Source organism: Podarcis muralis, chromosome 1 (assembly GCF_964188315.1).
Source record: "Podarcis muralis chromosome 1, rPodMur119.hap1.1, whole genome shotgun sequence".
NCBI classification, from domain to species: Eukaryota; Metazoa; Chordata; class Lepidosauria; order Squamata; family Lacertidae; genus Podarcis; species Podarcis muralis.
The window spans coordinates 133,993,760-134,008,861 of NC_135655.1; the positions used below are offsets into that span (position 1 = coordinate 133,993,760).

At 41.5% G+C, this 15,102-nt stretch overlaps 1 long non-coding RNA gene across 1 annotated transcript; it reads left to right on the plus strand.

The window, feature by feature from the left end:
• The first annotated feature begins 4,395 nt into the window (after positions 1–4,395).
• On the plus strand, positions 4,396–7,014 carry LOC114585392 (uncharacterized). Its single transcript, XR_013390815.1, has 3 exons — positions 4,396–5,389; positions 5,958–6,619; positions 6,793–7,014. It is a non-coding gene; the product is annotated as an uncharacterized LOC114585392 (long non-coding RNA).
• Positions 7,015–15,102: the final 8,088 nt, after the last annotated feature.

The following is a 15,102-nucleotide window of genomic DNA, read 5'->3' on the forward strand; positions in this document are numbered from 1 at the left end:
CCCAAGTTACTGACACTGGAGCAAGAGACAGGATGTGCAGCTGAGTAACCACTCTGGAGGCAGCGCTGGCCCAGGATACTTGGGCACTGAGATGAACCGTAAAAATGGCACTGCTCCTGCTGGGGGAGGGGGGTGAGGGAAGCTCTGCGTCAGGAACAAGGGTGGGAGGAGACCAGCAGCACCTCCTGTTTGCCCAGAAGCCACGGTAGAGGTGCCCGGGGGGTGGGGATGCTGAGGACGAGGCACATCCGGCCTTCAAGGAGCGCACCGCAACTGATAAACCACCATGGCGGCGGCAGCAGCAGCAAGTAGAGGATTCCTGGGAGGACAGATCTGCTGCCCTTGTGGCTCTTGCTGCCTGAGACGGTCCCCTCACCTTGCCTCATGGACGGGGCAGTCCTGGTTAGAGGCATCCATAGAAGCCCAGTGCAGCCCTCTTTCGTGTGACTTTTGAGCCTGAAGAGGCCTGGAACCTGAAGGGTCGGAGCCTGTGCATCTTGTTATGTGCTCAGAAGTACACAGGCTGAACTGTGGGGTGATCACATAGGTACTTCTGCTGGTGAATCAGAGCTCTAAAAACAAAAGCTTATTCACAACTGCATTTGATTACTTCAGCTATACTCCTAATTGGCCTTCACTGTAATCTTCCCTGAAATAAATGGAAATGCTTTGAGGATTGCATGTTTAGTGCAGTATTGCTGTCCCAGTTTTGACCCTGACTTCACATAAACTCAGGAGGATACTAATGTATCTTTTCTTTTTGATACAGCAAAAGCAGCTTGTGACTTGCCTCCTCTTTGCTCATTTAATGTTTTTCTGTTGCCAGGGATGGTTTTTTTGCTTTTGCATTTGCTACATTAGGCGAGCCCTGCTGGATCAGGCCAAAGGTCCATCTAATTCCACATTCTTTTCTCGCAGTGAGAAACCCCAAATCGGGACACAAGTGCAGCAACGCACTCTCCATTTGTAATTCCCAGCAGATTGTAATTGGCCTGCAGAGGCAAACTACCAGTGGAGGCAGAACACAGCCATTGGAGTTAGCAGCCATTATAGCCTGACCTTTCTGGTCTAATCCTGCTTTAAAGCTATCACTACTTGTGATACTGTTCTCTTTTAAATTATATTTGTTTAAGTGGCCAGATCTGGACTTCGGTCTGCCCAGTCCCTTAATCTCAGCCCCACAGTCCTGTAGCCTGAGACCTTGCCCAGGTACCAGGATGTTTTTTGTTTCTTTGAGGAGCAGATTTAAATAATTGGGAGATGCTAACCCTGTACTATCTCGGCTTTAAACCTGGCTATCCTTGTGTTTGAGTCAAGCGAAAACATACAATTTATGGACATTGCCCTTCTCCAAATAACAGGATAGATTAGAAAGAAAAAGGTCAGAGGCAATTGGAGAAATCAGTCATCCATGAGACAATAGGATTATAACCCAAACCTTTATTTTATTAGATTTCTTACCCACATTTCAACACAAGGCTCCAGAGTTGGTTGCAACAATAAAATGCACAGTTCTAAAACAAACAAAACGGGTACATTCATGAAACAAACGAACAGATAGCTAAACCAGGTCCATATCTCACTGTATACAAGTTGTACAAGTGACAATAAAGTATTTAAGTTCAATTTCAATTTTCAATTCAGTATGTTTAACAATTAAAAACCACTCCACCTGCAAAAAATAGCACATTTTTACAACAACAACAAACCTGACATAAAAACAGTTAAAATAGTTCCAGTACAGAATCAGACTGGGATAAAGATCTCCATTTAAACTCTCAGCAGGCCCCAAAGAGACAAGAGGGGCAGAACCTGTGTGCCATGCAATGGGAGGGAATTCTCTAGATAGAGCTGCATCCTCTATCGTAAGGAATGCACCTCCTGTTAAGATGGCATCTGGAGGAGGTCCTCTCCTGTGGTGATGGATTAAGTATATAAGAAATGAGACACTCATTTAAGTGTCCTGGTCCCAAGCTAAATATACCAGCATCTGGTACTATTTATAGAACACCATCATATCTTTAAAAAAAAAAATATTTATTGAGATTTAAGATCACCAACCAACACCCACCAACAAAACATCAAATCTTGTTACATATGTCCTACTTTATGCTCCATAGAGCCGTTGACTTCCATCCTTCCCTTCCACCAGTTTTCCTATTCCATTCTATAATTCAGTTTCTTTAATTAAACATTACAGCATGACATAAGGTTTACTTCAGTCCTGCCAACGTTTTCAAATTTGTACAGTTCTCAGTTATATAAATCATAAATTTACTCCATTCTTTTTGGTACTTTGTCTCCTCCTGATTGCGAATTCTGTGTGTCAATTTAGCCATCTCAGCGTATTCAGCCAACTTTATCTGCCATTCTCCTATCGTCGGCATCTCCTGTTGCTTCCACTTTTGAGCTATCAGAACTCTAGCTGCTGTTGTTGCATACAGATATAGTCTTTGATCTATCTTCTTAATATCTTCTCCCACCAAACCTAGCAAGAATTCTTCCGGCTTTTTGGGAAAACTATACTTAAACATCTTTTTTAACTCATTATAAACGGCTTCCCAAAACTCCTTTATTTTATTACATGACCACCACATGTGATAGAAGTCTCCATCCTTTTCTTTGCATTTCCAACAAGTTTTACTGCTTGCTCTATACATTTCTGCCAGTTTGGTGGGAGTAAGATACCAACGATAGACCATCTTCATAACATTCTCTTTTAAGGCAGAACAAGCGGGAGAACACCATCATATCTACGCACATGACAGCAAGCCAATAATCTATGCATAGAACACCCTTTGTGGCCTGCAACATGGCTCCCGTTTTTGGTCTCCACTGCTCCATGCACACATCCCTAAATCAATTAATACGTTTGACTTATTAGCAAGTGACTTTGGGAAGGACCAAAGTGTTGTGCCAGAGCACAGAATGGGTATGTCAAAGTTCTGGTGCTGAGTTGTGTGTGCTCCTTTTCCGTATAACGAGGTTGCAGGGGGCGTGTCACTGTTGGATCAGCAATTTGATTATGTATTGCAATGACTTGGGCATTAAAGATTTTGGTAGAAAATGCAACATAAGTTCAAGTTCTCCATTGAGTGGGAGCCACAACAATTAATTTTAATACTAAGGAAGAACAATGGGATGGGGAAGTCATATATATTGTTTGCAGATTGACAAGAAGACTGCAGGATGCTGGGAGTGATTTCCATTCTGGACCTAGGGTGAGTAAGACAACATTAACAATTTCCATTTCCACTGGAATACCCACTGCCAAGACACAGCCTCCAACAGAGTACCACTGATGGAATGTGACCCTTGACAGAAGTACAAAGGTGTTCCCATTCCTGCTTTAAAGAGTAGGTGAACACATAGTTGATGGACTACATGGACTGATTCTGGCAAATGATTAACATCAGTTGAGGAATTTGCTTCTTCCTCTAGGCCAATACAAAGAAATACAGTGAAATAAAGAGAAACAGCTCGCACAACTCTGTATGCAATTATATCAAACCTCCCAAAGACCAAAAATAAAAATAAGACATTTATATTCCAAGTGTCCCGTTTCTTTAAATACAGCTTTTTACATTATGCATGCAATACCAAAATCATTTAAGTTCAATACAAGATGTCTCAAAGCCAAAGTTCCATCCAAATGTTCATTTGTTCAATAAAGAATCTCCTTATTGGTAAAGGATAATCCACAGACTGGGAAAAACTGTCCACATCTCTGGGAGTGTTGTAGCTTTGCTCTCAATCACTCAAACCGCAGTGGCAGTGCCCTGGCTGTGTGGAATCCTAAGTGAGTTTCCTTACAAAATGAGTAGAGTGCATTTTCACTTTTATGGAGCTGACCTTTCTATTTTAGCATGTGTTTTGCTGTCATATCATCCCATTGCAGACTGACCGGAGGAAGACATTTGAAACAGAGATGTGCATCCAGCCATCTTGCTTAGGATTTCACACAGCTGGGGCACAGCTATATTTAAAGAAACATACACTTGGAGGAATATAAATGTCTTATTTTTATATTTGGTCAGTGGGAAGTTGTGTGAGCTGTGTTTATCTAGGCCAACAATTTGCTCTTTTTGAGGATGTGTAGCAAGACCTTTGTTCAAGCCATGTTTGATGGCATGGATCCAATGAAGTTGACTCTGGTTCACTGGTTAACCTGGTTTAGAAATTTTGTTAGGATTAGGGTTGGGATCAGTGTTAGGTTTAAGGGTTGGGGTTTAGGGTTAGCAGTTTGGATTGGTGTTAGGGGATGGGGGTTAGGGGTTGTGGTTTAGGGTTTAGGGTTAAGGGTTCGGGTTATAGGTTATGGGCTAGGGTTAGTGGTTAGGGTTAAGGTTAGTGGTAAAGGTTAGGATGAAGGGGAGGGTTATGGGTTGGGGGTTATGGGTTAGAGTTAGACTTTATATAACTCCTGACTGAGGAAAAACCTCAAAGTGGTTTATAAAAAAGGATTGCTGCCTAAAACGTCTTATTTCCTTTTTTCTTTTTATTCATATTTTAAAACAGGAAAATTCAGTCTGAGCTGCTGTTCACAGTGAAGGTGCAAGATACAGGATTCCTTTACAGTGGTACCTCGCAAGACGAATGCCTCGCAAGACGGAAAACTCGCAAGACGAAAGGGTTTTTTTGTTTTTTGAGCTGCAAGTTTGTTTCCTTTTTCTTAACACCGTTAATACAGTTGCGACTTGACTTCGAGGAGGAACTCATAGCACGCGGTGTGGTAGCCTTTTTTGAGGTTTTTGAAGACTTTGGTGATTTTTGAAGCTTTTCCAAAACTTTTCCGACACCGTGCTTCGCAAGACGAAAAAATCGCAAAACGACAAAACTCGCGGAACGAATTAATTTCGTCTTGCGAGGCACCACTGTATTTGTGTCCCAGGAAATGAAACATTGCACTCCACTGGAGATGCTTCACTTTTTTAAAGCTCATTTTGTATTTTTTTAAAAAATCAAGCAAATGGAAATGCTGACGGTCAATCCCTTAGAGGGAGGTCTTATTTAAATCAACGTGAAATGCTTGCAAGTGGGGAGTGTTTAGGGCTGCTTGTCACATTCATTTCCTAAAAAGAAGCAGGGAGTTTCATTTTTAAAACTGTACTAATAGAGATTCAACACAAGAGTGTGCCAGTGCATTTGAAAGCTGAACTGATTTTCATTTTCAGCTTTCACCTAGAAATCCAAGCAACATCAAAGCAGCTGGGAGGCCTGCCCAGCCCAGCAATGTTTCACAGATGAAAATGCATTGGCAATCTTGCAACACCTCCCTCTTCATAAGGAGGATCCCTCCTATTAGGACACATTGCTGAAGGCTTTTCTACTCTTTCGTGGCCATTGCCTCTGCAGTAGCCTGTCCTCTTCTGACTTAAAAGCCAAGAGGGTAATACAGCAGTTCCTTTTGCTAAAGACATACCAGAAAAACATAATTGGCTTGCAATGACTTTTTGACAATTAGAAAATATGCCTTTGTATGTGGAATGGCAGACTGTATGCTGCATGGTGCTTTGTGTGATGTGCCTGCATTTAAATGCATGTGCTCTAGACACAAGGAAGGGAGGAAGGGAAAGAGAAAATAATTCTAGAGACTCTGGATACAGCATATCTGCATTAATTCTCCATTGTTCATACCACGTACTGTAAATCACTGCCTTCTCACACTTATCCCTCCCTCCATATGGATACACTCACTCCTTTTTCAGTATCCCTGGTACAGTATTAGAAAATCTGGACTGAGGGAAGAGAAAGTGTAGGAGGGCAAGGAAGTAGCTCCTAAGAATGGTTAAAAGGCTTCCTATAGAAAAAGACAACTGGGGAACCAGAACCTAAGGCTCTTGGTCATTGTTCTTAGTCACCTGTATGACACTCATGCATGTAAATGAGCTCTAAATCCTTTCGTTGGAGAGGAAGAGGGATGGTTGTAATTCTTTTTTTTCTTGTTGATGGAACAGGTGAGTGACCATCTCAAGAAGATCAGCCAGGCCTCCATGCGCACAGCATAGCAGCAAGTGCAAGGCGATCATAAAAGCTGTCACACATTATTGTGGACACCTGGCACCCGTCTGTCTTGAGAGACAATGGAGTGTGCCTCCAGGGATGAAGTCCAAGTGTTGGAGAATCACAGCACCCATTGTGACTACAGAGACCGGTAACTTGCAACTGCTGCCTCCCACATTGTTTCTGCTGCGTTAGCAGAACTGAAGTAACCTCCTTGGGCCACAAGCCTGGGCAGTGTGTCTGGAGGTCCTGCACTGCCCAGACGACAAGCTGAGCTGAGCTAAGATGGGGAAATTGAGGATTGCTTTTTACAAATAGCTGTAGCTGTAATTTCGAAAGACTTATGCAGCCACCATATGCTTAGCTGTCATCTGTTTCCACCTACAGACTCTTAGCCAACAGGTGGATGCTCACCCCACCCTTTCTAGTTTGTTTCCCAAACTGTTCTATAAGAAGTTGCCTGAGAATCACAAGAAAAGATACCAGGGGAATTAATTAAATATGGTTTTTCACCTTTGGACCTTTTGAAAATATATCACATATTTGAAAATCACATCCATAGAAGTCTGCAATTAAGTCCCATATAGACGATACACTTCTGAGATGCATAGTACAGGTAACTTGCAATTTACCTACATTTATCTTGCGTGTGTTCAACTTTACATGCTTGGCAAATAAGGCACCTGTCTTATTGCCTTTAAAAAAAGCCCTGTAAAGGCAGATATTTTTTCTGGAACAGGGATTTAGCAAATTTCTAAAGTTTTGATCATTTCCCACTTTTACACCCAGGTCTCATGCTTAGGTTCTGCAGTTCCCCTAGTATCAGGCTGATGTTTGAGATCAGGCAACTTTAAGAAGAGGAAAAAGGAGGCAGGACAAAGGAGCTTTGGTAAGTGGCAAGTTCATTAGCATTTGATATCTGACTGTGTAAATTCCATAAACATGTAACTTAAGAAGATTAAACCCCTGAGCAGAAAGAGCTACAACTTACTGTATTATAACTAATTCCTTTTGCGTGTCCAGGGCTTTGAAATGTTAATAAACCTGTTGCACAGAACAGTTCTGCTCGCTGCCTTGACTCATCTCACAATTACCTAGTTTTTCCTCATACTATGTCTAAAAGAGATAGAAATAAACCTCTGATCCAAGACTTGCAGGCACCACATGATGTCTGTATGATTTACTGCAGGGATGGGGAATCTGTGACCCTATGGCCACTTCCTATGCATTGTCAGTTTGAGGTGGTCAAAGTGGGGAATGGGGCATAACAACTTCCCCCCCTCCCTCCTGCCCCATCAATTAATGAATTGATTTATTTCAGTCGCTGACCAGAGTGGAACCATATACAACAACAGAGAGCATACAGCTATAAATAGATTAAAATTAAACTATGTGCTGATACACGATAAAGAATTCACATATAAATATATATAAGGTAAAACCTTAACCACTAATTTAAAATACATTAAGACATTGGCCATTAGATTCATTCAAAGCTTGTCTCCTTAATTTTATAGCAGCAGCACAGAATTTAGCCACTTTTAAGGTAATTTAGGGTTCCCTGTCCTCTGTTAAGTATTTTAAGTAGTAATCATCAGTTCTTCTTGGGGTTTGCAGCATGATTGGAGTGATAAATATATAATGTATAGCCTTGTAATAATGACAGTGTAAAGGTAATGGACCCTTGGACAGTTAAGTCCAGTCCAAGGTGACTATGGGGTTGTGCCGCTCATCTTGCTTTCATGCCGAGGGAGCCGGCGTTTGTCCACAGACAGCTTTCTGGGTCATGTGGCCAGCAGGACCAAACCGCTTCTGGTGCAACGGGACACCATGATGGAAACCAGAGCGCACAGAAATGCCGTTTACCTTCCCGCTGCAGAGGACCTATTTACTTGCACTGGAGTGCTTTCGAACTGCTAGGTTGGCAGGACCTGGGACAGAGCAATGGGAGCTCACTCAGTAATTCTTGGCCGTCTTTAAGAGGGGAATGTCCAGAGCAGGAGAGAACTCTGCATACTGTTGTAGACCCAAAGCTGATCTGCTGACAGCTCCCACTGGGGTGCATCTTATGTGCCTAATGAATCTCAAGTTTCTTTTATTCAATGTATGATAGCAAATATTGGTTGAAAGAAAAGATGGTAATGGATGATACCCAACTATATCACAGGAACATAGGAAGTTACCTTATATACCTTATAAGGTATATACCTTATACCTTTGGTCTATTCAGCCTTGTACTGTCCACACTAACAAGCAGTAGTTTTGGTTCTGGAATAGGCAGTCCATGGAAATCCCATTGTGTAAGGAGAAGTCTGCTCCACTAGCAGATGGACACAATGGATATTTATTTATAAAGATTTCTGATTTACAACCACAAAATTGTCATAAAATTATGAATAAAACACACATATAAAAATCATCAGAAACTTTAAACACAAATAAGGCTATTGGGGAAATATCTCTGGGTAGACTTGCTTCAGCAGGCATCTAAAACAGTTTAGCAAGGGTGCTTGCCTAATATCAATATCACAGTAGTACAAACATCCCCGCTGTAGTTAAGACCACCAATATTGGTACACAAGGCATTTACTATCAAAAATATATAAAAATTATATACAATCGCTATATTGTTAAACATTTCTGATGATAGACTCAAAAGAAAGTGGAAGAATTTTATATAACTTCTTAAAAGTGGGCAAAGGTTTGCTGGATGTAAAATCGAATGAAAACTGCATCCAGATAGTGCACACATAGCATTGTACACCATGGTAACTATAAAAAGAATACACAGCTAGTTCTAGGCAATTCTTAGTTCTGGAGGCATAAATAACAGTATTCTAACCTCAAAAAATGTCTTCATGTAAATCTACAATGACTTTTTGGAAACATTATTAAAGTTATTAAATGAAACAGCAGGAAAAAAGGAACCCATAAATCTTCTTGTCTCATTATTAGGACTGTTGCAGCAACCTATAAAAAAAACAACTATTACATGATTATACATTTGATTGTGACACCTTGGATACAGATTGCAAAAGACTGGAAGAAATCAAGCTTATCTACAACAGATGAATGGCTTTCAAGTGCCAGGCATACGTGAATAATGATAAACATCACACCCTTCAAAATACTCTGAGACAATAGAAACCCCACACTTATAGGCAACTGTGCAAAGAAAATAGGGGTTGGAGAAAAGGAAAACGGGGGCCTTTTGTGATGTTGGGATCAAATTAAACCATACAAATATGTATGGAAGAGAATACAAATATTGTTTAATCTTGTTGAATTTAAAGTCCCAATTAATTTTTAAATAGAATCCAGCAGGAATTTTTGTGGGGGTTTTTCGTAGAGATGTTTTTTGTAAAGTCAAACACCCGCCCTCGTCTTGGTAAAAATACAGCAGCTTACAGAATTGACAGTATGCCTGTTAAAAATATCTCCAAATTTTCTACAGGTGGAAATGATTTGGGTGTCAAGATTTAATACAAGTTTTAGAATTGAAGTTTGATCTTTGACCTCAAATGTAAACTGCTTTTTTTCTCTGAATCCTTATTTACATTTGTTCACAAACTTACACCTTCATTTTTTGAGAGTGATTTTTTTTGACGTTGTACAGCTCCAGCATCTTTCACATGCGCTCATTCATTTCCCACATCATGAAATCAGAGCAGTCTAGAATCCATTTCATAATGTGCCATAATAATCCTAGATTGGATCTTGTTTTGTTTTCTCTGTTCAGCAACTTAGGGTAGAATTTGGAATAGCAATTACCAATTGTGTTCCCCATTTGTTGTTTCTGTGACTATTTTTTAAAAATAGTTTACACCATTGTTTTGTCGCAGTCTAGCCCCACTGCTTTGGCGATGCAGATTTTGGATCAAAAGTTAATACAATGTGACGTATTATTGATTAGGAATGGCTCCCACCGTCATGACCGCCTGCACTGCAACTCTTGTCAGTCTGGATTTTGTTTATTTAAACTGAGATCTCATTAGTATTTACATATGCAAGAACACAATATCCTATAGTCATTTGTCAAATGTTCTGGAATTTGGTCAAGGTGCAAACAAGCTTGCAGCAATTAGGGAAAATATACAATCTACATGAAAGTCACATTGAAGGTAGAAAAGAAGGTGGGCACAAGAATCAAATTCATTGAATTCAAATGCTAACTAGTTGCTGAGAAGTTATTCTTTTGGGATTCAGTCATTTGGGGCATGGCAGCTCATCTCTCACTTCAAATTAATGTGATGAACAGTCATTACTTAAATATAATTAAATGTGTATGACTCACAGAAATTATTGGCACAGCCAACCACTTCCCCTCCACAAAACATTGAACCAATGCCTAACCGCCAACCTTACAAAGTTGTGACGATTTGCTACACGGTAGGCAAAAACCAAATGGCACCAGCCAATCAGCCAAATGGCAAAATTTCTACCTGGCCCCTGCTCCAAAACAGACGACCCCTAGACAGGCATAGCAAGGCCAAAGAACAGCTCTAAATAAAAGGTGGGAGGGTAGGTGATCCGATGCATGAAGCAGGAAAGAGAAAGCTCCCAGCAACATGCAGCAGCTTAAATAGCCCCTCGGTAGCCAATAGACGACCCAACAGGCCAAATTTCTGCGCCAGCAACCAAGGGGCAACCAAGGGGGTATTGTGGCTATCCAAACGGTCCCGCCCCACAACAGGGAGGCAGTTTAGGTGAACTCACCACAATACGTGCCCTCCATGATGGAGGACACAATTAAGCAAAATTGTGTAAAGCCAGAATGCCCTCTATAAAACGGGAAGAAACCCATTAAATCATTCCAACCTCTTCAGAGGACTCTCCAATGTCCTCCACAAGTTTCTCCTGCCTCCTTTGATCTCTCTCTACACTCCACCTCCTCTCCAATCACACCCATAAGTGAAATCAGTGTAAGGTGTGGTCTACCTGTACATGAAAGTACAAATGTCCTTGCTAATTATCCATTGTTGCTAGGGATCAAAGTTTTCAGTCTCAATATCCCATCCCTGGTGGGCTAATAAGGAACTGGAGTTGCTTCCTCTTTTATAGGCCAGGTGGTTTAGAGAAGATCCCGTGTTTCGTTTCTTAGAGTCATGCACTGTAATGGAAGTTCTTATGGTTATATCAGTAATTAACACCTTCCCTTGTCCCTGTGTAGTTTATTAAGTTGGGCATTGTTAGTTAATGATTTCAGTCATTAGTAAAAGATTGCTGCAGCTTGTTTCAGCTTTGCATTTTCAGTTAAGTATATAATGATACAAAATTATGTCAATGTTTTTAAGCATTGAAGCAATATACATTATATATATATAATGGTTGAAAGCTTAAATGCTTGTTTTTGGAACTTGTGTGATGTATTTGCCCCCCCCCCCCCCGCAATACAGTCCCTGATGAAGGCTTAAATTTTATATAGGTCAAAACACATTGGGCTTCTTTGTAAAGAAAGTGTGGCGTTTTTACATGCCATCCCAATCTCCAGGAACAGTGCAAGATTCCAGGGGTTCCAGGTGCCCTTACCAGGGTCTGTGTTCCCTTTGGGGGCAATGAGGCACAGCGGAGACTGTTGTGTCTTTATGATATATGGTTTTACTTACACATATATACAGCCTGCACCTGGATGAAGGGCTTGCAGAGCTTTCACATCTTACAATGTCCTGAACCAGGCAAGTCCTGATAGTGCACACAGTCCCAAGGGCAACGCAAGAGAGAGGTCAGAAATGGTCAAATACCAGTGCAGGTCCAATACAACAAGCAAGCTCCAAAGTCAATCCACACAGTCAGGTTCCTGCCTCTGCAGAAGATCCAGGGTTGGAACACCTGAGGTCAGCCCCAAAATGTGAAAGTTTGGATTTTCATTTCCATAATATTTCCATTTTTGCTTAGCAAGGCTACGGAAATGTTTGTGGTTTTTGTGTTTCTCTGGGAACTGTGAAACCCCACAGGCTCAGTGTGTGTGTGTGTGTGTGTGTGTGTGTGTGTGTGTGTGTGTATTGGTAGTCTGCAAAAGTTTATGTCATATTAAATTGGTTAGTCTTTAAGATACCACATTCCTCCTAGTCCCCAATTAAAGTGTAGCAGCTAGTGAATAATAAAATAGTAAAAGTGAACCAAAATGTCTCCCAAACAGGGCTGTGCTCAGGGCTCTGCAGACCATAAACCCACCACTGATTCTTCTCTTTTATAACAAATATATACCGTTATATCTTCTGTGCTTAAAAGGAAGCTAAAATATATCTTTAAAATTGCAAAAGAGAGAGGCTTGGGAAGAGCTTTAAGGATGTAAATTAGATTGCATAATAGCTATTGATTATACAATGCTTCCGGCCACCTCACCATTGCTTGAAAAGTGAGGATTACATTTCACTTCTCCTGTTACCGAACAATCTCATTTATTTTGCAACAAACAAAGCTAGCAGGGAAACAGAAAAGCTAAAGAAACCTTCCAATCTAGTAGTATTACAAAAGAAACAGTGCACCAACAGCTATTAGCCCAGGATGTGTAAGCGGCCAATTTGGGCAATCAAGTGTGATGCCATTGATGACACATACTGCTCTAATTGTGTCAACTTTCACACAGACACAGATTAAGCATTAGGCACTCATCACATCAAAGCTATTGGCATCTTTCTAGCACCTGGGTGTAACAGGGCATATTTAGTTTCCCTTTTTATTTAGCAAAAGGAAAAGTGACCTTTATAAGAGCTACAGGTAGCAGATGAAGACTAACAGTGAGACAAGAGACACTTGTAAGGACAGACCTTTTGTTTCTCACTCTCTGGCCTGGCCTACAAATCCAACAAACAGAGATGGGAATGAAATGGAGTTATGACGTTGTGTTGTTGTTTGTTTAGTCGTCTTAGTCGTGTTTGACTCTCCGTGACCCCATGAACCAGAGCATGCCTTGGAAACTCTCACTTTCTTCTCAAAGCTTCTCCTTTTTATGTCCATGGAGTTTTCTTGGCAAAATACTGGAGTGGTTTGCCAGTTCCTTCTCCACATGACGTTGTAGAATGGTCTAAAAAGAAAAAGGAAAAGATAAAGGACCTCTGGATGGTTAAGTCCAGTCAAAGGCAACTATGGGGTTGGCACACATCTGCATATCACTCCTGACTGCTTGGAAGCCCCACCTACCCTGCTTTTAAATATCCTTGCAATTAGAAAACTAGAGCAACAGGGAATGGGCTGACCTTGAACAGTTCTCCCTCATGTGCATTTTCCTGCAGCATTTTTTTTAAAAAAACATAAGGTCATTAAAAATAGTGTGTGCCAGATTATAATAAAAGACATGGTTTATAAACCAGTGGTAGCATGGATAAAAAGGAATCTATAAAAAATAACTGGACAAGGGTTATCCAAGCTGCTAAATCCAATACCTTTGCTCTGTTTTGGAACCCCATAGTGCTCTCCCAAACCAAAAGACCACCCATGGCAGACTGCCATATCTCCCCAAGGATTTGGGAGGTGTATTTTCAGGAGCCCTATAGGGACACTGATGGTAGTGTAGCAGGGCAAATCTGCTGTCTCACTTGCACCATTAAGTACTAGTGAGTTGGGTTGAAGAAAAAGTCCAAAATTTATTTACTGCAGTAAATTGTTGTTTTAGCAGGATTGCTCCACAAAGGCTGAATGTGGGGGGTGTTATCCTCCTGGACTTTTATAGGGTTTACAAGCAAAGGATTCATTTAAAACCCAATCAAAAAGCTCCAGACATCTGCAGAGAGTAGTTGGCAAAATACTTATTGGATACAACTCTCTGTGAAGTCTGGTTTGCACCCTGACATGGCATCCCTTCAAGGGCCCCTCGCTTCTTACTAAAGTTCTGAAGTCTTCATAAATACAAGTCTACGTACTAAAAGGGAGAGTTGTAGTCTGAGATTTATGTTCACATAGATAACAAGACTACATAAGGGCGAGTTGTCCTTGGTAAGCTGGGATGCCGGACTCCCAATGCCCAGACTCCCATAAATTTACTTCTTCAGAAGTTCACTCCCCAAATGCCTTATCTTTGGTATTTCCAGCAGACAAGCAGCAACTGGACTTTGTGTCTTTTATGAACCAAGGATTTTTACAGAACCCAGATGTCTCATTCAAAGGGGGCTCTTTATAGGTTTCTCACACAAAGCATATTTTGGGAGGGGAGGGCCCTTGGGGTCCCCCAACAGTGGAAGTGGCCAAAATATCCAAAACATAGAAACTCTTCCAAAGTGGGATCCTGTGACAAGAACAAAGACTGGCAATCTTATAGCTCAACCAAATCAGGGGAAAGCCCTGGCAGAAGACTTACCTAATTCCTGCTGAGGAGGCCATCAAAAACAATTTGGATTTTGGGGCCCCTATCCTATACCATCCCAACATTTTCTGAGAAAAATTTGGGCCACCTCCCACTCCCTGTCACTTGCCCCCTCCCTGCCTCTGACCCCTTCCTCATCCGCCTGCTTGCCCCCCCTTTGTTGTCTTCAGCGTCCGAAAGTGGCCTCCGCAGGAAGCTTCATCTCCTGACACTACGCAGCCTTGAGTGGCCTCCAGGAGGTCTCTCCAGCTGGTGAAGCGTAGTGAAATACTGCACGGCCTAGAGGGGTTTCTGGGAGGTTGTGGTGTGTCCTGGTGCAGGAAAATTGGGGCATCCTGGATTGCTTTCAGAAGCTGGGGCAGCTTCTGTAAATTTGGGGTGTCACCTGCAACGATACCTATGGACCCCCCCCAAAGATTTGGGACTTTCAATCATTATCCCAATATATAAAAAAGGGAGGAAAGATGATCCTGCTAATTATAGGCCAATCAGCCTCCTCAGCATAATCAGTAAATTGTATGCAAGGCACCTGCAATGGAAATTTCAGGACTGGCTGGAACAAGAAAACATCCTTGCAGAGGAAAATCCGGATTTAGGGAAGGCCGCTCCACCACTGACCAGTGTTTAGTACTCCAACACTGAATCGAGAAATACTCCTCTCGCAGCACAGTCTCCCTTTATGCTATTTTTATTGACTTTAAAGCAGCCTTTGACTCCATATCCAAACTATGGAAAAATTGGAGGCCTCCCCACTTGACAGGTGCTTGTTATATTTAATATGCATGTTACATGAAGGG